Genomic DNA, 24,675 nt, shown 5'->3' with positions numbered 1-24,675 from the left:
CCCAGCACTGGTGGCCAGGACAAGAACCAGACAGGCCTGGGGCATGAGTTGCCTAAAGCTGTCACTCTCCATGGGGGCAGAGGGCCCATTCAGACCTGTGACAGGGCCCTTCTGGGGCTAGACAAAAGGCCCCAGATCCCAGCAACGGACAGTAAGAAGTGTGCCTGTGAGTGCGTCTGAGCATCTGTATGTGTCTGCATGCCTCTCTGTGCGTGCACGAGGAAGAAGAGGCCTCAGCAGACCCCAGCCCCAGAACACCCACCTCTTAGCCCCCTGAAGGGTCCTCCCAACATGTATCCAGCTGCGGGTCTGGTCTGCCCCTCCTGTGTGGGCTCTGGGTGCCTCTCGCCTCCAGTACAGACTTCCCACCTTCCAAGGAAGTCCTCCTTCCCTCCCCACCAAACTAGGCCTGGTGGGGCAGGGGGGTTTTGGAATTTGAACCCCAGTCTCTCCTGCTGCAATTAATGCAAATGACTTTCCCAGGTTTTGGCTTGATAATTTGATTATTTGTTCGGCATTTATCTTAAGCAAAGTGGATGACAAATAACTGCAAACTAATGTGATAAAAACCATTTATAAAGCTGCCTCGTTTGGGGGCCTTCCCCTAACTATTTATGACAAGGTAATAACGCTGCCGTGTGCGGCCGCCTGCCTTTAAATTGGTTACTTAGAGGCATGATGGATGAGGGGCGAGGCTACCTTCTTCTGAGGAGAGCTCCTGATTTCTGATCTCATTTTTGAGGATAATGAATTATATCTAATTAGTCCTTCCCAAATCTAATCAGGAGCTGGGAATGTGGACCAGAGGGAAGGGGCTGGCAGGCGGCAGGGAGGGCAGGGAGGGCAGGGGTTCAGCAGGAGGGGTGCCCTGGGCCCAGCAGCCGGGGAGGGGCAGCCGAATTTGAGGCTGGCTTGCTGCTACCCACTCCCTAAACCCTGGCCAAAGGGATCCAGAGCTGCTAAGTCCCTCCCTCACTTTAGAGGCTTCTGGACTCCCTTTCTCCAAATGCCAAGCCTGGCATTTGGTGCTCTTTGCAGACTCACCTTCCCCTGCTCTGTCCTATTCCTGCAGCCCATCCCCCACACTCTGCAAACACAGCCCCCCGACCCCTGCGCTGGCTGGGGATTCTCTCTCTGCCCTTCATACCCAGGAGTCTCTGGCTTGGTTGTTCCCACTCAGGTCCCTGTGCTCTCTTCTGAGACTTTCCCATCCCCCTGCTTATTCCTCCAAGCAAGGACCTAAGTAGGAACTCTTGCCCATCCTCCTCTGGAAGTTTTGATCACTGGACAGCTAGTCCACACTGCACTGTGCTGCTAAGTGAGGCAGGCACCCCTTCTTCTGGCTAGACATAGCCCTGTGCCAGGTGAGCAAAGTACCAGGTGGAGTCCAGTCCCCCACTCACCCCTAGGCTGGCTGCCTTCATGCAGTGAACACCCTGCATCATGGGAATGGACATCCCTAGGTGATCTCACAAGACTGGGTGCTTCTTGCGGTTCTTTAACTTATGTTGGTATGTTCTTCATCTTGTACACTGGCTGGTACATAAGCAAGTCCTCACTAGTGGCTGAATGCCTGCCTGAATGAATGGATGGATGCATCAAGATCCTGCAACTTCCAAAACTCTGGCCCAGGAGCTGCAGAGCCAGGGCATGTGTGCCTTGTGGAAGTGGCAAGGGCTCTGCAGTGAGGATGCCCAGCCAACCTCCCTGAGGAGGCTTCTGGGATCCAAAGTCTGTAGAGCTTCTGCCCTCCCAACCCTAGTCCGGGTCCCAGATGCGGGCAGGCAACCCCTGCTTCCAAGGATAAGGTGATCCTGGAAACACGTCACCACCGGGGAGTAGACTTGCACATGAGCAGAGTTCTACTTGCAGAGAACTACACGTATGGTCAGATGCTCAAATACACTTTGCCTATTTCATGCATTTTGTGTATCAGATACCTGGCCAAGATTGCCAGCATTTTATGCACTACCATATTTTATGTGTTTAAATGTCATTATTTCTCGTCGACATCAGACAGTCTTATGTTCACTTTGCCAAGCTGATGATGTCTGGCTTTGTGGGAAGAATGTTTCTTCTTACTGGCAGTAGTTGCTTTTATTTGGCCCAGTTTTCACTAGTTTTACTTTTTCAAAATCTAGAACAAAATGCCATAAAATATTGAAAAAATTGCCCAAGTGCTGCTTAAAAGATGGCCGTAGGGCCAGGCGAGTGAACGTTAGGTGACCAGGACCACCCCGAAGAGTGTGAATCCTTCTTCCATGAGGCAATAGGCAAAAGCCAGATCCGGGATAGAGGGAGGTTTGGGGGTCGGGCTCCTAAAAGGTCTGAGGGCCTCATGTCTTTCCTACTCAGTGTTTCTCAGTTAGAAGTGATTTTGCCCCAGGGGACATTCAGCCATGTCTGGAGACATTTTTGAGGCTATGGGCTGGGGGATGCAGTGCTGTGCCAGTGGCATCCTGTGAGTGGTAGCTGAGATGCTGCTGAGCACCCTACATGCACAGGACAGTCTCCCACAACGAAGCAGGAGCTGACCCGCCACGTCAGCATGCTGAGCCTCAGAAACCCTGCAGTCTAACTGTTTAGACTCACGTCAGAGGACTCAGCTCTCACCTGCTGAGAGCACGGAGACCTGAGGGATAGGCAGGAGGAACACGCCACTGCCCTCCCGCTGGGCTCCTACCTCTCCCCATGTCCCAAAAGTTCCCTGGGGCATCATATCCCTTCCTTCCTTGGCACAGTGACCTTCAAAAATGCCTCCTCCAGGTGGCTTCTGAACCCTTTGTCCTTGTCTGTCTGAAACCATGAGCCTGGGGAGATGGCCTCTGAAAATCTATCTATCCTATCTACCTACCTACCTACCTATCTAATCTAATCTAATCTAATCTAATCTAATCTATCTAATTTATCTGTCTGCCTATCTGAGGCGGGATCTCACTGTGCTGCCCAGGCTGGTTTGGAACTCCAGTTCAAGCGATCTGCCTGTCTTGGCCTCTCAAAGTGCTGGGATTACTGGTGTGAGCCACTGCACCCAGCCTGAAGATCTTGTTTAATATTTTACTTCAACAGAGGTGCTCACTGACACCTGTCTGTTTTCCATTCCTCATATAAGGCAACTACAAAAAAATAAATTTGGTAAAAGAAAAAAAATTCTCCCAATGAACTCATCATCCTCCTGTGGTCAATGTGAATTCTATCTCATCCTATTTTTCCTTCCATCTGGGCTGCTAGGATGCTCAGAGTTCAATCTAATCCTCTACTTTCGTGGCTAATGGCCTAGGCATTTGATGTACTTCCCTAGCACACTGTAGGGATTTGATCCTCTGCTTTTATTTTTAAGAATCTGACTGACTCTTCGCCTCCTCTTGGAAGCCGTCTCTACCCTTTTGGGAAGTAGCAGGTGTGCATCATAAACGAAAAGACGACCCAACATCCACGGCGCAACTGTGAGCCAGGCGCATCCTGGATTGCTCACCCACAGCACTGCTTTCAGTGATCAAAACAGTGCATTCAACTTTGTGAACGTACTAAAAACCGCTGAATTGTACGCTTTGAAACGGTGAATTTTGTGTTATGTGAATTTTATGTTATGTAAACAATACCTAAAACAAAACAAACGGCATCATTCTATCTCCATTTCCAAGGGAAGCTTAGCAAAGTGATTCACCCAAGGTTGATTCACTCATTCGACAAGTATTTTTCTGTTAGCTCCTACTAAGTGCCAGGCATTGCTCTGGGTGCTAAGAATACCTCCGTGAACAAAACAGGAGAAACCTCTCCCTCCTTGCTGCTTACGGGGTGGTTGGCCTCTCAGCTAGTAGGGGACAAAACCGGGATTCCACTCCATGACACAGTCACCTTAAAGCTCCCCTTCCCATCTGTCTGTCTTCCCTCTTGAGACGGAATTCTTCTGCGCTGGGCAGGTGTCCCTGACCCGCTCCCTCAGCCCCACTGGCATCCTCCCCCAGCACCCACCACTGCTTCCAGTGCTGGAGGGGTAGTCTAGGGCAGCCAAGATGCTTAGGTCCCCCGTCGAAGGGAGCCACCACATCGGGGTGAGGGGCCAGGCTAACAAGACCTCCAGGGCTGAGCTGCGGACAACCTCCTGACAGTGGCCCCAGGCCAGGGTATCTTTGGGCACCTCCAAAAAGTTGATTATCCCATGAAAAAAGTACACATCTTCGTCACATTCACACTCACCATCTCCTCCTTTGCTCCTCCCAGGAGTGCATAAGGAAGACCCTGACACCAGGCGGATCAGTTGAGCCCAGAAGTTCAAGACCGGGTTGAGCAATATAGCAAAACCCCATCTCTACAAAAAAATACAAAAATTAGCGAGTGTGGTGGCACTCGCCTGTAGTGCCAGCTCTTCGGGGGGCTGAGGTAGGAGAACTGCTTCAGCTCCATTTCACAGGGAAAAGGGACTTGCCCCAGGTCACAACAGGAAGCAACAGACCTAGGACTGGGTGTCACAACTGTCCCTACCCCCTCCTCTTCTCATGGGCCCACCTGGCTCCCCGTGGCATGCTCAGAGTCTGGCATCCAGCAGGCACTCAGTAGTGGCTCCTCATTTCCTTCTCTAGAGCCAGGTGCTCAGACCTTGGCAGTGGAGTCCACTGGGAGAAGACAGAGGTCACGTGGGAAAGGCTCTATTCTGGGATGTGTAGCTAGTTTGGGCAAGAGAGAAGCACCCAGTCCCTCCTTCTACCCACTCCAGCCATTGGCTGGCTGCCTCACCCTGAGTGGGCATGCAAGGCCAACCTGGTACCTACCACCAACCTACCTGTTCACCATTCACACTAACAAGATTCAGGTGCTCGTTCCCCACCTCACAGACACAGGCTTACCCCACTAAACCAGACACAGTCTCTGCCTCCAAGTTATTTGCTGTCTCTGGGGAAGGCCTCCGAGTAAACAGACCATGACAGTACAGGAAATCAGGGCTGGAGTGCGGGAGGCAGAGGGGTCTGTGGGAGCCCAGCCAGGGGGCAGCAGCCCTGAGCAGAGTGTCAGGGAAGGCTCCAGGGAAGGCTCCAGGTATAGGACACTAGGCTGAAACGTTCGAAAGGGCAGGAGCTGCCCCAAGAGGAGGAAGCTTGGGTGGGTGTTGCCAAGACAGTGTGGCATCTCGGGATGGCTCTGAAGGGCTGGAACAAACACAGAGGGTGGAGACAGGCAAGATGAGTAGGGCCCACTGGCAGCATATTCCACATTCTTACCCTAAGAATGGTGGAGCTGGGGGGGATTGGGGTAGGGCAGTGAATGCTGGGTGAGTTGGCAGAACTAAGCCTGGAGGCTGGGAGCCCAGGTCCAGTGGAGAGAAAGGGAGAGTTCCAGAAATGATAAGTACTATGCATGTCTAGGCCTTGATAGCCAACCATTGGTCTGATGCCGGGGTGGGGAGTAGAGAGGTCAAGACAATGCCCTAATGTTCAGCTTGGGGGCCTGGGAGGTGGAGGTGCCATTTACTAAGATTAAATAACACAACACAACACAACACAACACAACACAACCCAGGGGACTGGGGATGGAGGGTGGGAGGGAGGCCAGTGTGGTCATGAAAGGGCAACAGGAGGGATCCTGTGGGGTGGATCCAGGAACGTTGACATGTGACAAATTTGCACAGAACTACCTGTGCAGGCGCGTGCACACACACACACACACGCAACGCTGGAGAAGTCTAAGTGCAACCAGTGCACCGCGTGGTTGCTGGCGTCCTACCTGTGATGCTGTCCCGTAGCTGTGCAAGACCAGGCAAAGAGTATGAGGACCTCTCTATTATTTCTTGCAATTGCTCATGAATCTACAATTATCTCAAAATAAAAAGCCAAATTAAAAAGTATCCACTTAGGGCCAGGTGTGGTGGGTCAAGCCTGTAATCCCAACACTTTGAGAGGTCAAGGCAGGCAGATCAATTAAGCCCAGCAGTTCGATACCAGGTTGAGCAACATGGCAAAACACCATCTCTACAAAAAATACAAAAATTAGTGGGTGTGATGGCGCTTGCTTATAGTCCCAGCTCATCGGGGGACTGAGGTAGGAGAATTGCTTCAGCCTGGGAGGTTGAGGCTGCAGTGAGCTGTGACTGGGCCACTGCACTCCAGCCCGGGCTAACCAAGTGAAACCTTGTCTCAAAAAAAAAAAAAAAAAAAAAAAAAAAAAAAAAAGCATCTACTTGAAACAAAAAAGAAAAACAGAACACCACTGAAAGGGGAATGGGTTTGGAATGGGGGATAGCTATTAAACAAAATCAGCTCCTAGCACAAAAAGACTCAGATCCCACTCTTCCTATCTTCGGGCAACGCTGGGCCTTTTGCTGGGTTTGTGTTCAGTCTTGCCCAGCCCTCAGCCGGCCCATCCTGCTCCCCTCAGCTGGCCTGTGCCTTGGCCTCTCCCACAGGCTCTTTCTTCTCCATCAACATCCCCTGGGGTCACACTTCAGCACCCATTAAGCCTCTTCCCCACTGTCCCTGCTGTGCCCACAGATGAACTGTGATGCCACAACCTCTGCTCCCAACCCATCCCCTTGTTCCCACAGGCTCCAGGTGTTTCACTCTGGAGACAGGACATGGGTGGGACTGGCAGGGACCCCCATCATGACGGAAGCCAAGCAATGCCCAGTCTAGTCCAGATCTGAGCCCCTTCTTTTTTCTGTTCTGAGGGCAGATGCACTCTGTGCCCACCCACACACACACCGTCATGCACAGGTGGGAGCACAGACTGGCCTGGAGACGTGCGCACACAGACAGACCTGCACACGCAAAGACCATGGGGTGCACACTCATGTAGCATTAGTGGTAGCCACGTTCCTGCGTGGACACACACACCCTGGAGCCAGCCCCGCCCCGGCTGCCGCGCCCCCACCTGCAGGAAGGCTTCCCTGCCAGGTGCAGTCATCTCTCCAAACAAACCCCCAGCTGATAAGGAGACTGCCTTTGAACGGGAGCCCTTCCCTCCTCTGTGATCAGATAAGCAGGCTGGGAAGAAAGAGAAAATCCCCCCCTTTCTCCTCCTCACACTCCTGCTGCTCCACACAGGGGCTGCCTGGGGGCCTGCAGCCCCCCTCCCGCCGCGCCCCCTCTCAATCATGCCTCGGATCACAGGATCACAGGCAGCCTGACAGGCAGCTCCTCCGGTTTGGGTTTCAATGGGGGAGCTGCAGCCTCAGGCAGACAAGCGGGGCCCTTCCACCTGGGTCTGAGGGGCCACTGGGTCTCTGTTGTGAGGACCCTGCCTCAAGGGTCCTGGCTGTTGGGACCCCCCAGGCGTTCGAGTATCCCACCGCAGGCACATCCCCCATCTCAGGCCGCCACCGAGGCTGTTTGTGGTTTGGTTTCGATTTCTTTTTCTTTATCTTTTTTTGGAGACAGAGTCTTGCTCTTTCACCAGGCTGGAGTGCAGTGGCACAATCTTGGCTCACTGCAACCTCCATCTCCCGGATTCAAACGATTCCCCTGCCTCAGCCTCCTAATTAGCTGGGACTACAGGCTCGAGCCACCACGCTTGGCTAATTTTTTTTTTTTTTTTTTTTTTTTTTTAGTAGAGATGGGGTTTCACCAGGGCCAGGATGGTCTTGATCTCCTGACCTCCTGATTCACCCACCTCGGCCTCCCAGAGTGTTGGGATTACAGGCCTGAGGCACTGTGCCCGGCCTGGTTTGGGTTTCTTTTTATCTCGACGGCCCTGGCATGTAGGGTCCGCATTCAAACTAAACTGTGGGATCCTCCACCTAGGACCCAGGCTTGTAGGATCCGACTCAAAGGGATTCACAAGTTTGTCGGATTCCTCACAGCAGACCCAGCCTGTTGAACCCGTAGCTCAGACCCTGGTCTGTGAGATCCTCATCTCAGAGACGCTGGGGACGGGGACCCTGTTCTCAGAGGCTCACATATCTGAGCACTCCATGTTCCTGAATATGGGTCTGTGGGACCCCTCTTCTCCCTGCAGTGAGGACTGAGGCAGCCTCAGGAGAGGAGCGGGGCTGGGGGAGAGGGTCAGGCAGTGGGTTACAGGGCAGCGTTCCCACGGCCCTGCCTGGGGCTAATGCATAATTAGAGGTCTCAGGTGTGTGTGTTGTGGGGCGGGGTGGGCTCCAAGGGCCTTCGTTTTGTTTATCCTTCACAAAGACCCCCAACAGGAGGCCACTGTCCTCTTGAGACAACCCTGCAGTCTCAGCTCTGGGCTGACCCCCGCCCCCTATGCCCCGCCCCCTGCACCTGCCAGCTGCCTGCTGAGTAGGATGGCAGCCCTCAGGGTCTGGGGAAGACAGGCCAGGCTGTCCTGCAGCCCGGGGCAGCTTGGAGCCGCCCCCCCAAGTCCCTCCTTCCAGGTGCCTCCCCCACTCAGCTGACTCAACAGAAAACCCCATGATTTATTTATGCCCAGGAGCAGCCTCTGCCCAGGATGGAGGAGGATCAGTCAGCTCCAGTGAGGAGAGAAGGAGGGAGAGGGAGAGAGGTAGGGAGGGAGAGAGAGAGATGGGGAGGAAGAGGAGGGCAGGCCCTTCTCCTCCACCCTGGAGCCCCATCCAGGCCCTGTCCCCATGTCCCCACATTCTACGGAGTCCTTCCCCATCACCACCTCATCTGGGCCTTCGCAGACCCAATTACTTATAATAAACAATTCCGTTTATCTTTATCAGAATCATTATCTAAATTGGCTACATGACACATACTGTTCTCTAAGTGCACCCGGGGGAGGAGGGGCCATAAAAGCCGGGTTCTGCACTCCGTAATTATCCCTCTATGGGCCATAAACCATTACACTGGTGTTTAAAATAGGTATGGCGAGCAGTTTCCCTGCCCGCCGAGGGCCGCCCAGGGCACCCACAGAAAGGCCGCTAGGCAAGTTTTGCTGCGGCCAACAACTTCCAGCTGCTGGAGGCTCCTAGCGGGCTCCTGCCTGCTGGGCCATCCTGGCCTCAGGAAGGGTGAGGGGCTGGCCTGGGCGGTGGGCAGTGCCAAGAGGTCAGGAGCAAGGGGGCCCCCTGGCCTGTGCTGGGGCATTCCCGTTGCCCTCCTGGCATCATTAACGTCCTCTTTCAGGATACTGGCCCTTCTCCCTGGCCGCTGCTGACTCGGGTTTCCCTCACTGTTTGCAGAAGCACCTCCACCGCCCGTGGGCTGGCCTCCCCTCCGTCATCCCCAGGGAGGACCACATCAGCATCTCACCCATGATTAAAACAAAACAAGGCTGCCCCCTCAGAGCTCCCGCCTGCCTCTCAGCTGACTGGTCAGAGCTGCGGCTCTGGTCTCAGCTTCCCAGAGGCCTCTGTTCCCTCCGGCCCCTAGGAAAGATGACCAAGGTCTGTTACCCTACAAATGGCCCACATCCCTGGCAGCCAGGTCCCTTGCTTGTCATGCCAGGACATACCACTGACTTCGGGACAGGGCAGGAAGCTCCTTATCTGAAGTCTCCTATGTCCAGCCCTCCTCAGTGGGCTCAGGAGTCCCCAGCGTGTGGGACTGACAGAGACAAAAAGCTGCTGAACAGAGAGGCTCCTGGCTGCTGCCTCTGCCAGGCAATGTGGGCGAGGATGAACAGGGGCTCACCAGGCTGAGAAGGGGAAGAAGGAACATTCTCAACAGCAGGCAGGGCAGGTGCCAAGGTCTGCAAGCAGGGATAAAACTGATGTTTGAGAACAGTACCAAATTTCGTGTGCTTACAACAGTGGTTCTCTGCCAGGCATGGTGGCTCACACCTGTAATCCTAACATTTTGGGAGGCTGAGGTAGGCAGATTGATTGAGCTCAAGGAGTTCCAGACTAGCCTGGAAAACATGGCGAAACCTGGTCTCTATAAAAAGATACAAAAATTAGCCAGGCATGGTGGTGTATGCCCATAGTCCCAGCTACTCGGGAAGCTGAGATGGGGAGGATCACTTGCGCCTGGGACGCAGAGGTTGCAGTGAGCCAAGACTGTGCCACTGCACTCCAACCTGGGTGACAGAGCAAGACCCTGTCTCAAAAAAAAAAAGAAAAGAAAAAAGAAAAAAAACCCAAAACCAACAACAGTGGTTCTCAAGATGAGGTTCCCCTGATCAGTGGCCTCAGCATCACCTGGGATTTTGCAAATTCTTGGGCCCAGCCCAGACTCACTAAATCAGAAACTCTGGAGAAGTCGGAGTGGCAGTCATAGTTTAAAGGCTTGCCAGGGTATTCTGAGTTCTGCTCAAGCTTGAGAACTCTGTTTCTAGAGCACACATGGGATGGGGCCTGGAGGATACAGGGAGAAAAAGCTGGAGACACGCCTCTGGAAGACTGCTGGAGGTCTTGAGTCTCTGAGAGGGTGGTAAGAGCATGGAAGGCACGCAAGCGAGTGACAGGGTCAGACCATAAAAAGTTCACTCTGACTTCAGAGTCAGGGAGGCAGACAGCAGGCAGAGAGGCCAGGACGAGGCTGATGCAATTGTTTAGAGAAGGGATGGGAAGGCCTGAGATAGGGGAGGCCAAGGGGATGGAGAGAAGGGGACATATGTGAGTGATGGTCACGGGGTCAAATGGTCAGGCTGAAGGTGAAGGAGAGGCAGCACCATGGAAGACACAGGTAGCTTTGACCTAAGAACCTGGGAAGACGGTAGATGCTTCTCACCAAGACAGGGAGCAGGGAAGCAGATTCTGGACGGGCGGCTGTGAGGACCATGACTTCAGATCATGCTACCTCTAAAGGACCAGCAGAGCCTCCCATGGCCAGATCTGGTGGAGCTCTGCCTCTGGGAGTTGCCCCTGTGCAGAGGAGGCTGCAAGCCATTGCCTCCCTCCTCCCAATCACCTGGTCCCAACTTGCAGTCCCTACCATCACAGCCTCCTCAGTCCTGGTGACCTTTATGGTCCTAGGCAACCTTGTCACCCCTGGTGCCTCCAACAGGCAACCCAGCACCCCCCAGATCCTAGCACTCATCTTCACCTGGAGAGTCATCACTCATGCACCCGACATCAATCTATCCATCCAGCTTGCTGCACCACCAACACAGCCAGTCTCTATGCTCCTTGCTTTATATTAATGATCGTCCCCAGTCCTCTCATGCCTCTGAGATGAATAACTAACACCGTTTTACAGATGAGAAAATCAAGTTGGGGAAGCTAAGTCACCTTCTCTGGGTACCACAGCACACGGGAGGGAGGGGTTGAGATTTGAAGCCAGGTCCTGCCCCCAACACTCCATCAAGATGGTGCTTGCATTTTTCTCCAGCACAGAGCTTGGCCTGGTTCTCCTAGGGCAGGCAGGAGCCGATGCCAGGGTGGGCAGACCTGCAGGGCTGGGACCTGCCTTTGAGGGAGGACAGGGAGCCTCACAGCCTCCTTAATAGGCCCATAACTCATTCCCTGGGTTCACTAATGTTCCCAGCTATTAGTGCCGAGCACAGCTAAGCAAACTACAAAATATTCCTCCAATTCAACAATCAATTTCCATATTGTTACAAATGGAGTCCACACCTGCCATGGTTCATTTTTCTTCCAGGCCCCTTTTCCCCCCTTCCCTTTTCCCAGTTCAGTGAGGAAGTCATTACTGGGTGTTATGAATTTCACGACATGTTGAAAAAATAAAAATGCGTGGTGCATACAGTCAGGGTCACAAGCTGGAAAGCTGCCTTTTCCATCACCCAGGGAGCTGCCAGGGTCAGGAGAGCAGAGGGGGGAGGGCAGAGATGGCAGCTCCCTGGGGACAGGAGGATGGAGGGTTGGGGGCAGATGTCAGATCTCTGGGGAGAGAGGTCTGTGTCCCTGTGAACTCACCTAGTCCATGCCTGGAACTGCCTGGGGCTGGCTGCTCTTGAGGCTTTGGATTTCCCAAAGGACACAGTGTGGGCTTGCAGAGTTGGGCCTGGGGTTGTGCTAACATCCCTGGGCTTTCCCAGCAAGCTGGCAACCTCGTGTTTGGGCCAGGGCTCCACACCGCCCTGTGCAGGGGCCATCAGTTGCAAGGGTCTTCCCCGAGTGGCTTCCTGGAACTGCTGGATCACGGATTTCCCCCCGAGGCACACAACACTTCAGCAACCTGAGCCACTGACCATTCTTAAACTGGGCAGATTTGAGTGAAAGTCCAGGGGTCAAAAGGCCAGGATGCAAACCCCACTGTCCATCATCAGGGGACTAGTTACATCAATGCTGTGCCAGTGCACCGTGAGGAGTTGTTGAAGGCGCCAAGGTGAAAGGAATAGGCCAGTAAGTGAAAAATATAAGCTGCCAAATGGCATGTGCAGCACGATCCGGTTGTGTCTCCAAGTCATATGTGTAGAACTGAATGTAAATGTGTGGAACAATGTCCAGAGAAATTGATTTCACCTGCTAAGGAGTTTACCTTCGGGAACTTGGCTTGGTTGGAGTGTCGGGGCAGGGATCTTTCATTTCTTTGCTCATATAGTCTATGTTATTTGAAATCTTCCTAGCATTTTTTTTTTTTTCTTGAGATGAAGTCTCACTCTGTTGCTCAGGCTGGAGCGCAGTGGCTATTCACAGATGCCATCATAGCACACTGCGGACTTGAACTCTGGGCTCAAGCGATCTGCCAGCCTCAGTCTTTTGAGTTGCTGGGAACAGGCATGCACCATACTGCTTTCGTAATAATTTTTAAAATGATATTTGCTCAAAAGAGTGAGCTCATTTGTTTCCTCTTACATAAGACTTTCCCTGATCCACCAAAGCAAAATGTGTTAGTCTTTCCTTTTGGCGCCCCACTGAACCTTAACGCTAGAGCACCTATCACATTGTCTGTGTGTTCCACCCCCTGCCTCCTTGTTAGACCGTGACATCGGTGTTAGGAGCCGGTTGTTGGATGTGCCTTAGCGATTCCAGAGCCAGCACACTCCAGAGGGTGAGCATGAACAGGAATCTTGGCTGCTGTGTCCCAGTGGAAGGGCAGGGTCTGCATTGGAGAGGAGCTTGACAAAGATTTGCTGACTGGACCGAGTCTGGTTCTGGGAACATGGTCTCTGGAAGACTCTGATCATCCACCAGAAGTAGAATCCAGGAGCTGAGGGGCTCATCTTACAGGTGTGCAACCTGGCTCTGGCCCCACAGGAAAGGAGCAGGCTGCACCTGGCCACCTGACCAATCTCTCCCCTGGACTGTGAGCCCTCGAGGGCAGGTGATGCCTGTAGGTTTCACTGTTGTCTTTATTTGCCTAACATGGGGTCTGTATGAAGTAGATCCTTGGTGACTACCGCATGGATGGAAAGACAGAAGGGGGGATGGGTGCATGCATGGATGGATGCATGGATGGATGGTTAGATTGATGGACAGGTAGGCAGATGAGCGATAGATGGATGGATGGGTAGGTAGATGGATGGATAGGTGGGTGGTTGGATGAGTAGGTAGGTGGATGGATAAATGAGACTGGGAGGGGTCATCACTCCTTCCTGCTTTTTTTTAGACACACAGACTTCTCTCTTGTCATCCATTCTACCCTGACGCATCACTTCATATCACCATACAGCAAAAAGAGGTTTTCCGAGAGGAGGAACAGAGTTTAGCCCAGCACTCTGCCCCTGATCACACTGCCAAGAAGGCAGGGATCTCAGGCCTCAAATGGGGAGAAGTGAGCCAGGATTCTAACCCTTTCCGCTAGGTTAATAATAGGCCCAGGAAGTATTTCTTGAGCGCCTACTAGGCAGCAGATAAGGGTACCAAGCATGATCTGGGAGCAAGAGCAGCCCCTACCCGCACTGGACTTCGATCTCAGGGGCATGGTGGGACGATTTCTCTGACCTCCCTCCCTCAGCAGCTTCTCCCCAACCCCATCCTCCATAAGGCAGTTGGGGTTCCGGAGTTCTATGGCTGGAAATCCCCCGGGGCTCCCTTTGGACTCCAGAGTCAACTCCAACTCTTAAACATGGAATTCAAGAATTTTGAGGATGAAGCCCACTTCCTCGCTAGCTCCTCCTGGAATGGGGTCCCAAAGACATCATCCCCTGCCCTCCCATCTCGTATGCTCAAGGGTCCTGGAGGGCAGGTGTGCCACCCTCAGCCTTGCCAGCACCGTCTTTGACTTAAGGGCTCGACACCATTGACTTCTCCTCCGAGGATCTTGTCCTCCCAGCAGGCTGCCGTATATGGCTGTGAAGGTTGTTCACTGAACCAGATGCTCCTCAGAGGGGTGAGTGGGTTGAAATTCAGTCTGTGCCCAGCTTGGGAACGATGTCCCTTGCAGGAGGGGCTGGGTTAGAGATGGCCCTGCTCTCTGCCTGGCCCGAGGGCAGCCGTCAAGCACAGCAGGGATCTGGCACCCATGTATGTCTCCCTCGCAAGACTGAGTCCTCCCTACGTCCTTCCACAAGGCTGCCTGGGCCCAGGGGACGTGCCAGTGAGCTCTGCTAGAGGCCAAGTGTAGAGTTCTGGAGAAAGGTGTCCAACTGTCGTGGGAGAGGTGGTCTCTGGGAGGTGGGGTCCCTGGTCTGAGTGATGCTCTTCCCTGGGGACCTCCAGTGGGGTGAGGGAGGAGATGGGGAGCAACCCAGCCAGGTGAATACCATTCACAAGCGAGCTGGAACAACGCAGCGCGGCAGGACGCCTATGCCGCTGGGCCAGGTGGGACAGCGGAGCCGAGTGCCTCCGAAGGGTGGGGGCTCTATCAGGGCAGACTGAAAGCAGGTGGGCTGGGAGGGCAGGAGAAGCCCCCAGGCCCTCCGTCCTTGTCAGCGCTTGGCAGGGATTCTGAGGAACTCCGAGTAATTGCTGAAAGGGCCTGTCTTGCTTGAGAGAATCCCAGGTGAAACACGCCCGTCTCCACCAGCTCCCGCCCAAGGAAGCGGCAGCCAGGAACGTCCCTCAGCTTCAACCCCCGACTACATACCCTGCGAGGGCGGTGGTCCCATTTTACAGACAACGAAGCTGAGGCTCTGGCAGGGGCAGTGACAGGGACAGGGACAGGAAGTGGCAGGGTAGAGTTCTCAGCTGAGCCGGAGGGCAAAGCAATTCTCTTCCTGGAGCCCTGTTTCACAGAAGGACGGCTCTGAGCATTTCACTCTATAACCCCACAATGCAGGGGGCCATGGGGCTTTGCAGAATGAAATGAGAAGCCTCAGACTAGGGAGCAATTGATCCCCAAAGATAATTGTCCTAAGGCTACAGAAGGGCGGGTACTCCCTCCCCTGTCCTGGAGCTCCTTCCCCTGTTCTGAAGAAGGGAGCCGGTTATGCGGGAGAAGAATAGTGTGGGAGAGTGAACTTCCCCCTCACTCTGCTGTGCCTGACCCCACCATCCTCTGTTGGCCATTAAGCTTAAATGCTGACTTGGGAGGGGCCAGTCGATCAATAGCTCACCCAACAAACAGGTTTTTCCAAACTCACGCTTTATGGATTTCTCTCCTCATCTCATTCTTTAATCCTGACAGCTGCTGAGCTGATGGCAGAGACTCTTCAGCCTGGGAAATGACTTCTGCACATGCCCAGCAAGTGGGGGCGCAGGACACCGAGGATCCAGAGAGACCAGCGCGAGCCCACCAGCCGGTTACCTGGCAGGGTGAGATGACTCCCACCTGGCCTCCAGATGGCCTTTATCAGCGGGGCCTCCTCTCCTCTCTGCTGCTGGGCAGTGCAGGCCAGTGGCTGGGACTCCTGTGGTGGAGCTGGCCAGACCTGTTTCCGGTTGTGCCCTTTTCTGGCTGTGAGACCTTGGCAAGTCACTTGACCCCCTGAGCCTCAGTTTCTTCATGTGCAAAGTGGGCATAAAAGTAGCATCTACCTGGTAGGGCTACTGTGACAATTCAATGAGAAACACAGTGCCTGGCAGGCAAAAAGTGCTCCATTAAGGTTATACAGTACTGATTCAAGTTCATTGCTTTCTAAGACCCCAGGAGCCCTTCACCCACCAACAAGTACTGGGGACAGGTAAGGGAGTCCATGAACATACCCTGTGGGCCTGTATTGATAGGTGACCAGAGATCCAGGATGCTCGGGTCCCAGCATCATTACCAATGACACCCCCTTTCACTCTGAAATCGTCCCACTTGGAATAATGAATGATTGACAGGTATGCCTAATTCCCTGAGCTACTCAGTTGTGTCAGGGACAGACAGGATATCACTAAATCTTGTCAACAATCCAGGGGAGTAGAGATCGTGCTCCCCAGTTACAGAGGAGGCAGCAGAGGTTCAGAGAGGTTTTGTGACTTGCCCAAGGACACACAGCGGTAAGTGACTGAGCGAGGGTCACACTGCTGTCTACGTGACCCACTGCACCATGCTGTCTGCACTCATCTGTTCTGCTGGCTCTGTCAAAGATGCACTTGAGGCTTGAAGTCGGAGAGTTGGCGCTCCCCGGGGCAGACAGAGGCCCCGAGACCCTCAGTTCCTCCTGAAGCTATCGGGAAAGTACCCAGCTCCCTACACCACCACAGGCAGGTTACTGAGAGCTGATCCAGCTACCTGGAGAACTCCCCTCTAGCCTCCACCCCTAGCCCCCAGCTGTGCATACAAGTCAGCCTGCCCTGGATAAAAAGCTGTGAAGATCTTATCAGGCCCCTGATGGCTGATAATGACACCAGCACACTGTCCCGCTGCCCACTGCAGCCTCAGCTCCTCCCAGGCTGGGGAATCCTGTTTTCTTTCCTAAGTGGAACATCAGATTACTCAGGTCTGGTTTCACTGATTGGGGGTGGGAAGAGGGTGCACTCCACTTAACACCTAGACACATGGTGAGGCTGATTCCCGAGCTGCCAATCCATCATCCCTGGATGGGGTCCCTGTCCATTTTCCCTTCCACTCTAGGGTGGGAATTTCTGAATGAGCAGAAGGCCAGTCTGTCTCATGCCTCCAAGACCAGGAGAATGATTTCAGATGATCAACAGAAGTGTTTCTTCCCCTTGCTTCACTCCATTCGCTCAGCAGACCCTCCCCAGAGTCCACACTATAGCAGTAGAGACCCACCCTCAGGGAACGCCCTCGCAGTGAGGGAGACGGTAGCAAAACCACATGACAAGGGCTGGGGCAGCTGAGGGTGCCCAGAGGAGACAGGGCAAGGCAACTGGGGTGGCTGCTCGGGGGATGATCCGGGAGGAGCAGAGTTTGCTCTGTGAAGAGAAGGGCAAAAACGTTATTGGCAGACGGAACAGCGTAGACAGGGAAAGTGAGAGTGCGGGTGGGGCTGAAGCCCTGGGGATGCACTGAGGGCGGCTGGAAGGAAGATGCCCCAGGGTCTTGCATCGGGGCTGCCATCTGTCCAGAAGGGGCTAGGAGATCTTGGAATGGCTGTGAGGACAGGTCTGGGACACAGGCTCTGGGGACCTCGCTCACTCACGCACACACACACTCACGGGTTCACTTAGCTAGCTGTGTGCTCAGGAATCTTTCCCAGGCCCAGGAGTGCCAGGCCCTGTTGTAGCAGCAGCAGGCTGACTGTGAGCGGGACAGACCCTGCTCCAGCCTCCTGGGCTGGCCAGGGACACACATATGAGCACAAATTGCCTTGGCATTAGGTGCCACAAGACACACAACAGAGCTGTGGGGTAGAAGAATTGTTCCAGGTCGGGGGGCAGGGGTTGCTGGGGGAAGCTGTGAGTCTTAGCTAGAACCCCAGCAGGAATGTGTCTGCTCTGAGGCTGTTGTGTCATCTGTAAAATGGGTCCCTATCTCAGAGTTCTGAGAGAATGGGGGTGAAGTGCTTGGCCCAGGGCCTGACTGGGGTAGGGGCACGTCAGCTGTGACCACAACTGCTCATGTGTGAGTGGCAAGAGGCTGGGGTGGGGCTGGTGCTGTGGACAGCAGCTGTGTAGAAGGTGGATTGGACCCAGCAGAAACCTGGGAAAGATGATGACGTGAGAATCCCCCAGGAGGAGGGAGAAGATGGCCCCCTGCGCACACGATTTCCTTGAAGACAGAGCCTCCCCAGTTCAGCTCAGCAAGCAGCCTGCTGGCTTGTGGGGGTGGGACCAGCTCGAGGACAGAAACTTGAGCTGCTGAACAGGAGTGGGAGGAGGACCCTAGCTGGGTAGGGGGTGGTCTCTCCCTGAGCGGGCACACCTAGCCCAGCCCAGCTCAGGCTCAAGTAGACCACACTATCAGGCACCATGGCTAAGTGCAGGGCCCATGAAGATACGCACACATGGGTTCATGTCCTGTTCCTGCTATTAGCTATGACCTTAGGGAGGTGATTTAAAACTTCCAGAGCCTCAGTCTGTGCCTCCATAAAATGAGGATATTGATGGGACCTGTGCTTCCAGAGGATGCAGAGAGATGACGCTTGCACGGGACTCAGCAAACACGCTGCCCAGCACACAGTAAGTGTTCAGTCAACCGCAGGTTGAATTACGACTATAGCCTCAGAGGCCTGGAGTCCAGGCTCCTCTGTGCTCCAGGAAAGGGGAACTTCCAGACCAGAACTCGGGGCCTGCAGGCCAGAGGAGCCTGTGCAGACCTCCCAGACGGCCCAGGGCTGTTTCCCACAGCTCTCTCCACGTGTCCCTGTGCCAGGCTGCCTGCCTGCCCAGCTCTGTGTCCTGTGGAGAAACTCAGTGTACCTGCCTTGGACCATTTCCCCCAGCTCACTTCCAAGCAGGTCACATGGAAGAACTTCCAGAGCAGGCGTCCCCAAACTTTTTACACAGGGGGCCAGTTCACCGTCCCTCAGACCGTTGGAGGGCCGCCACATACTGTGCTCCTCTCACCGACCACCAATGAAAGAGGTGCCCCTTCCTGAAGTGCAGCGGGGGGCCAGATAAATGGCCTCAGGGGGCCGCATGGGGCCGGCGGGCCGTAGTTTGGGGACGCCTGTTCCAGAGTCTCTCTCAACTCCTTTTCCCCAGAGGCTGTTTTAGAAAGCCCAGAACAATTGCTGGTAGTCTGGTCTGAGCTGCCCTGCTATATGGCTCTCTGAGTGTCCCCTATGACTCCACCTTGCTATCTGAGGGCTGAAGGCCACCCCTGGCTGGCCACCCAGCCAGCAGACTCACTGTCAGGAAAGCAGGCAGCTCAGCTTGGGGGAAATGCCCAAAGAGGTGGGAGCTTGCTCTGGGATGTCACTATCCTCTCTGCCCTCCCTTCAGCCTGAAGAAAGGACCAGCACAGCCTCCAGGAACCCAGCTTTAACATTAGTGACCAGCCCATGCCTATTCTGGCCATGATTCCATACCTGCCCTTCCCAAGGGGGCCAGGATGAGAAGGAGAGGTGCAGGCAGGTGCAGAGGTGGAGACATCCCTGGCCTGGGAACATGGGAGAGGACACATCTGGTAAATGTAAGACCTCACAAGGACTTGGCACACAGATGACAGGCATGTCACAGAATCACCTCCTGTCCCAAAAGCCCTGGACTGGTACAGCCTCTGCCCTCCGATGCAGGATGCAAAAACTGATGCCAGTGGAAGGACTGGCCTTCTTGGCTCTACAGCTGCCCAAGACTGGGTAAGTCACCTGAAGCCACCTGGAGGGGTCCCATGACAAGGCCTACAGGGCACAGAGTTCAGTATACCTGACGCATAGGGCTGTCTGCTGGTCCCTCTGCCTGAACCTTGGTACCTCCATCAGCTTCCCCACACCTCAGCCCCAGCTCCCTAGGCCAGCCCTAAGAGATCCCCACTCTGGAGGCAGCAGACATCTGGGGGCCCAAAGGGCTCCCTCTTCAATGGACACATCTTTAAATATATACAATGGGGTGCTCTAGTTTTTTCCTCCTCCTTTTTTCCTATACATTGGGCTCTAAAATCTGGGCCATCCCACCACCCACATTAACTGCGTTAAGGAGGAATTATAAAAAGAAATCAAATTTCCCATAGCATTTGAGCGCCATTAAAATGCCAAACAATAAACTACCAGGCTGCAAATTAGATCAGTGGAAATATCAAACACATTGAGGTATAAAATCCATAATTGCATTTAGTGGCAGCCGTCCCTGGAGAGGCCCTGCTAAAGATCATCACAGCCCCACATATGAGAAGCTATTGACAGAAGAATAAAAATCGACAGGCCAACCAAATAAACCACACGGGCTTCATTAAATATTCAGCAACGGAAATTTGACTATCCTGGGCCTCTCCCCTTGGTCCCATCCCGAGCCCTCCTCTGCCCCTCCCCAGTCACTAACAGCTTGCACTGGCAGGGCCAGGGGAGGGTGTCAGCCGGGGGTGGTGGGAAGGGACCAGGCTGCAGCAATAACAGGGGGGCTCCACTGGGATGATTATTGTTGGGCGCATGTTATTAGCTTTCACCCTAGAGTAGGTGGCCCTAACTCTTTAATTAGGTCATTACAGGGTAATTTCCAGGGAGATTTTAACTCCTTAGCAGCTGAAGAGCCTCGAGCCCCAGCCCAGTGGGGCTTATGGCGAGACCCTCCAGGCGGGTAGAGGGGTGGGGCATGGGCCAGGCTTTGTTCAAGGCCCCTGGAGAATCAGATTCACCTGCTCCAGGCCAGACAGATGATGGAAAGGCAGGCTGGCCGGAAGCCCCATCACCCAGCTCTTGGGGACTGGCCCCGAATGCAGAGGAACCCTCACCTGGTAAAGCAGGACCCCAGCCCATCTGGGAGCCCCACCCTCTGGGGATGGCTTCTGGCTCTGCCCCTGCCTCACCGTTTCTCCCTCCCTTCCTCTCTTTTCTCCTGTCCAATTATACCCTTCCTTCTCCTCCCCTCTACCTCCCCTCCTCTCCAATTCTCCTTCCCAACTCTCCTTTCTCCTCCCCTTTCCTTCTCTCCTCCCCCTTCTCTCTCCTCCTCTCCAATTCTCCTTCCCAATTATTCCCTCCCTCCTTCCCTCCCTCCTCACCTAGAAGCCCCGAGATCTGCCCCTCCCTCCGTCCGCACCTAGGAGCTGCCATGTATAATGCATGCAGTGGAAGCGCCCAATAGGATTAGGCACCTCCGCCCGTCCTGGGGAGAGAAAGTTTATGTAAATGACTGATGACAGCGCTATTGTGTGAGGAATATCAATGGAGTAATTACAGTTACATCGGGCGCCCGCGCCGCTGGCCCGTGTTAATTTTTCACCGGCTCCCCGGGGAGAGATCGGAGCGCGCTCCGAAGAGCACAGCTAATAATGGGAGCTCCGAGCCGCCGCTGCGCCACGCGCCCCGAGGTCTTTCTGAGCAGACTGCTAAGCACTGGCTGTCTCCCCGGAGAGCCGAGAACAGAGATAAAATGATTAAAAACTGCCAAGCGGGCCTGGCAATCACTCGCTCCGCTGTCAGCCCCAGACAAGACAAATCTCTGCGATTTTGCTCTTCCCTCCTCTCCCTTTGTGAGCCCCCGAGCTGGGACGTGGGGGGCCAGGTGGGGTCGGGGTCAGCTCCCCAGGGTGGCAGGGCCGCAGGCAGGGCAGCCGGTGGCAGCGGGGAGGGCGCTGGCCTCCTGGGCTGCAGGGTGGTGCAGAGGCTGCGAGGAGTCTTAGGGAGCCCTGGAGGCCCTGCTGTTCACCTTGCTCCTCCCAGGGAAACTCCATCCGGCACACCTGTCAGGGCACACCTGTTGGGAGAGATGGGCAGGCGCACCTGGGAGGGCACAGCAGTGGCGCATGCCCACCGGGGCATACCGGTCGACACCCACCTGCCAGGGGCACCAGCAGAGAGGGGCTCACCTGGACCGGGAGCTCCCCGGGCTTCGGGAACCTGCCCCATGCCCTGGAACTGTGTCCCCTCTCCCCATGCTTCCCCAGGAAGCCTGGTCGCTTCCAGACTCTTGAGAGCCCAGCCTTGACAAGGCTGCCTGCCAAGGGCCAAAGGACGTCCCAGGGCAGGGTTGCAGAGGGGGAGGAGTGGGGTTTGTGCCTCCTCTCAGGGTTTAGGTCCCATGGTGAGAGGGGGCCCTGGGTATCCATCCCTTTGGCCCTGAGGCTACAGCAGGGCCCAGTCCCTGAGAAAACAGAGAGGAAGGGAAGGAAGGAGCTGCCGCAGTTCCCAGCTTGGAGAGGGAGGGAGGGCAGGCACCACAGTCCCTGGAGCCAGTCACCCATCATCACCTCACCCTCCCCTGCACGTGATAGAGGTGAAAGGAAATCCCTGACAAAACCTGGGCTGGCTCTGGGAGCCTTGGCCAGGGACGTCACAGGCCAGGAGGGGCCATCTGCTTCTCTGCCTGTCACACCCAGCCTGCATCCATACATCACACGTGCAGGACCCACAATGACACAGGTGCACACTCTCCTCTCACCCTGACACATCAGCCTACAATGGCCAACACCACATGCACACCCAGACCCACACAGCATTCTCAGGACGAACCTGTATGCCACACACCACAGAATCACCCACGACCAAACACACACAAATGCACAAGCAGCGCCTGACTGCACCAGGGCACACAGATACGGGACACTCTGAGCTGTGCGCACAGACAAGGTGACAGGTGGGCACCCTTAGCCATAGGCACAGAGGGTGACGTGCAGGCTCAGGGACACACCCCCAGCACACACAGGGACACACACACACACACACACACACACACACATACACACAGACACAGACACAGGCGCCGCCCCTGCCGTATGCTCTGGCATCTGAATTCAGAAGAATAAGCCACAATCCCCAAGGAGGCATTAAGCCTGCCTCTCCAGATGCTGCTGGTTCCAGAGCACAGTGCCACCACCCACCACTGCCTGGGATCAGCTCAGCTGCAGTGAGTAGGGCAGGTATGCAACTATCAATTGTTTGGAACAATATGCAGCAGTGATAACTCCCTGACTGATAGCACTGGCACGAAAGCTAAGCAGAGCTTATGCTGGTGGCTTCTGGCCGGGTGCAAGGTGTCTATGCCAGGCTGGGCCAGTCCAGACCAGGCCAACAGCTGCCTACCCTCTTGTCAAAGGCGCCCTGGGTCCCTCCCAGGGAGTGTGGCCAGAGAGGTGCCATCTCACAGCTTGTCATGTACACACACATCTCTAGGGATGCATGGACACATACCAACCTCTCTGACACACTTGTACATATGTGTGCCTGCATGCATGCACACAGAGTCATGGATGCCTCGTACCCACTGAGATCTGAACCACACGTATTCACTGAGTCTCTACCATGGGCCATTCCCTGTGTCGGATGCTGGGTGACAGCTCTGACCTAGAGGACAAGGGCAGGCTCTCACTGAGTTCAAGTCCTGACACCCCCCTAGATACACCTATGCACACGTGTACTTGCAGTCAGGTGCACCAGGGTATACACACTTGAACGCTACCTTGCAGCGCCCCTCTCCCCACATCCACAGCCTCCATTCACTCTCTCCTCTGGTCCCCAGCCTCCCTTTGCAATCTATACAGCGGCCAGAGTGAATGTTCTACCTGAAATCTGACATGACACTCACCTGCTTAGAACCCTTTCACAGCTTCCAGGGGCCTCTGGAGTAAAGGCCAGACCCTCTAGCACAGACTTCAAGACCTTTGTGACCTGACTTCTCCAGGCCCTTGTGCCTGAAACCTGCCCTCCTGCCCTCTTTCCTGGGATAATTCCTCTGCTCTCAGCTTCAGCAGCTCTTCCTCCAGGAAGCCATCTTCCATCCCGCAAGTCTGGGTTAGGAGCCCCATCCCCTGGGACCACAGTGCCTTGTGTTCCCTTCATCAGAGCCTTTACAAGCTACTGCCACTGGGCAGGACTGTGTCTACCTTGTGTCCTTAGTACCCAGGACAAGGCACACAGTAGCCTCTCCGCAAATATCAGAAAGGAGGGAGGGAGGAAGCTGCTAGTGGAGTCCTAGGGGAGGGCTCCAGCATGAAGGGCACCCAGGAAACTCATTGGGCTGTCTTCTAGCAGGAAGTGGCTGCCACTCCTATCACTCGTTCCGGGCCATGAGAGTGGAACGCCTTTCCCTGCACACCTCTAAAGGGCTGGCAGCTCATAGGGCAGGGTCTAGCTCAGCCTGCAAGCATTCAGTTAAGCCTCAGGCCCGCCCCTCCTTTCCTCTGAGAGGCCCCAGCCCACGGCACATAAGATGTGCAGCCCCTGGTACTATTTACTGTCAGGCCCCAATCCAAACAACTCACTCCACAGCTGAGTGGCCTCGGGGCACTTACTTAACCTCTCAGAGCCTGTTTCTTGAGCTTCAATTTTGCAAGACTTGGATAATAATAATTTAGCAGCTACCATTTCCTCGTTCAATGGAACCTCTGATTTGGGTTTTTAGAATAACAATTTTATATGTGACAAAAAACAGGGTAAGTGGCAGAAAGCCATAGAACCAAGGTTGAAACTACCAGCCTCCTCCAAAACACACAGTTATTTCCCAGGAATCTCAAAGGTCATGTGTATGACTGCTGTGACATCAATCATCATCGTGGCTGGGTTTGTCAGCCTCCACACTTTTGCCCGGGCAGTGCCCTCAGCCTGGAGTGCTCTCGCCATAGCATCTCCTCCCACTGCAATTGGTTTTGCAGAAGCTTCGCGCCTGCCTCTTCTATGAAGCTGTTCTCAGTCTCCTGAGTCCAGCAGCCTACCTCCCTTGCCTTTGTGTGAGCCCCAGGACACCTTGTCTGCTCCAGGTGCAGGCAATGAGCAAGTGGGTGACAAGCAGCAGACCAGAAGAGGAGTGGGAGGGCTGGGGGAAGGGTGGGCAGGAACTGGAGTCAGACCTGGTGGTGAAGCTCCCCAGCTGTGTGATCCTGGACAAGTGGCCTCTGGGTTCTTCTGGCGTCAGTCCCCTCATCTGCGAAATGGGAATGATAGTAACACCTGTCTCCCAGGCACACCAGGAGGCTTCATAAGGTGCTTGTGCCTGGCTGGCATGCAGTAGGTGCTAGGACTTAGAAGTGAGTCTGCAGAACCACACTGATG

At 54.6% G+C, this 24,675-nt stretch overlaps 1 protein-coding gene across 1 annotated transcript in view; it reads right to left on the bottom strand.

The window, feature by feature from the left end:
• Positions 1-24,675, bottom strand: part of LMX1B (LIM homeobox transcription factor 1 beta) — an 85,706-nt gene that overhangs the window by 40,705 nt on the left and 20,326 nt on the right. The window lies entirely within an intron of this gene.

Source organism: Saimiri boliviensis, chromosome 2 (assembly GCF_048565385.1).
Source record: "Saimiri boliviensis isolate mSaiBol1 chromosome 2, mSaiBol1.pri, whole genome shotgun sequence".
Lineage (NCBI taxonomy): Eukaryota > Metazoa > Chordata > Mammalia > Primates > Cebidae > Saimiri > Saimiri boliviensis.
Note: the sequence above shows the minus strand (reverse complement) of the source record. Positions and strands in the feature narration are given on the sequence as shown.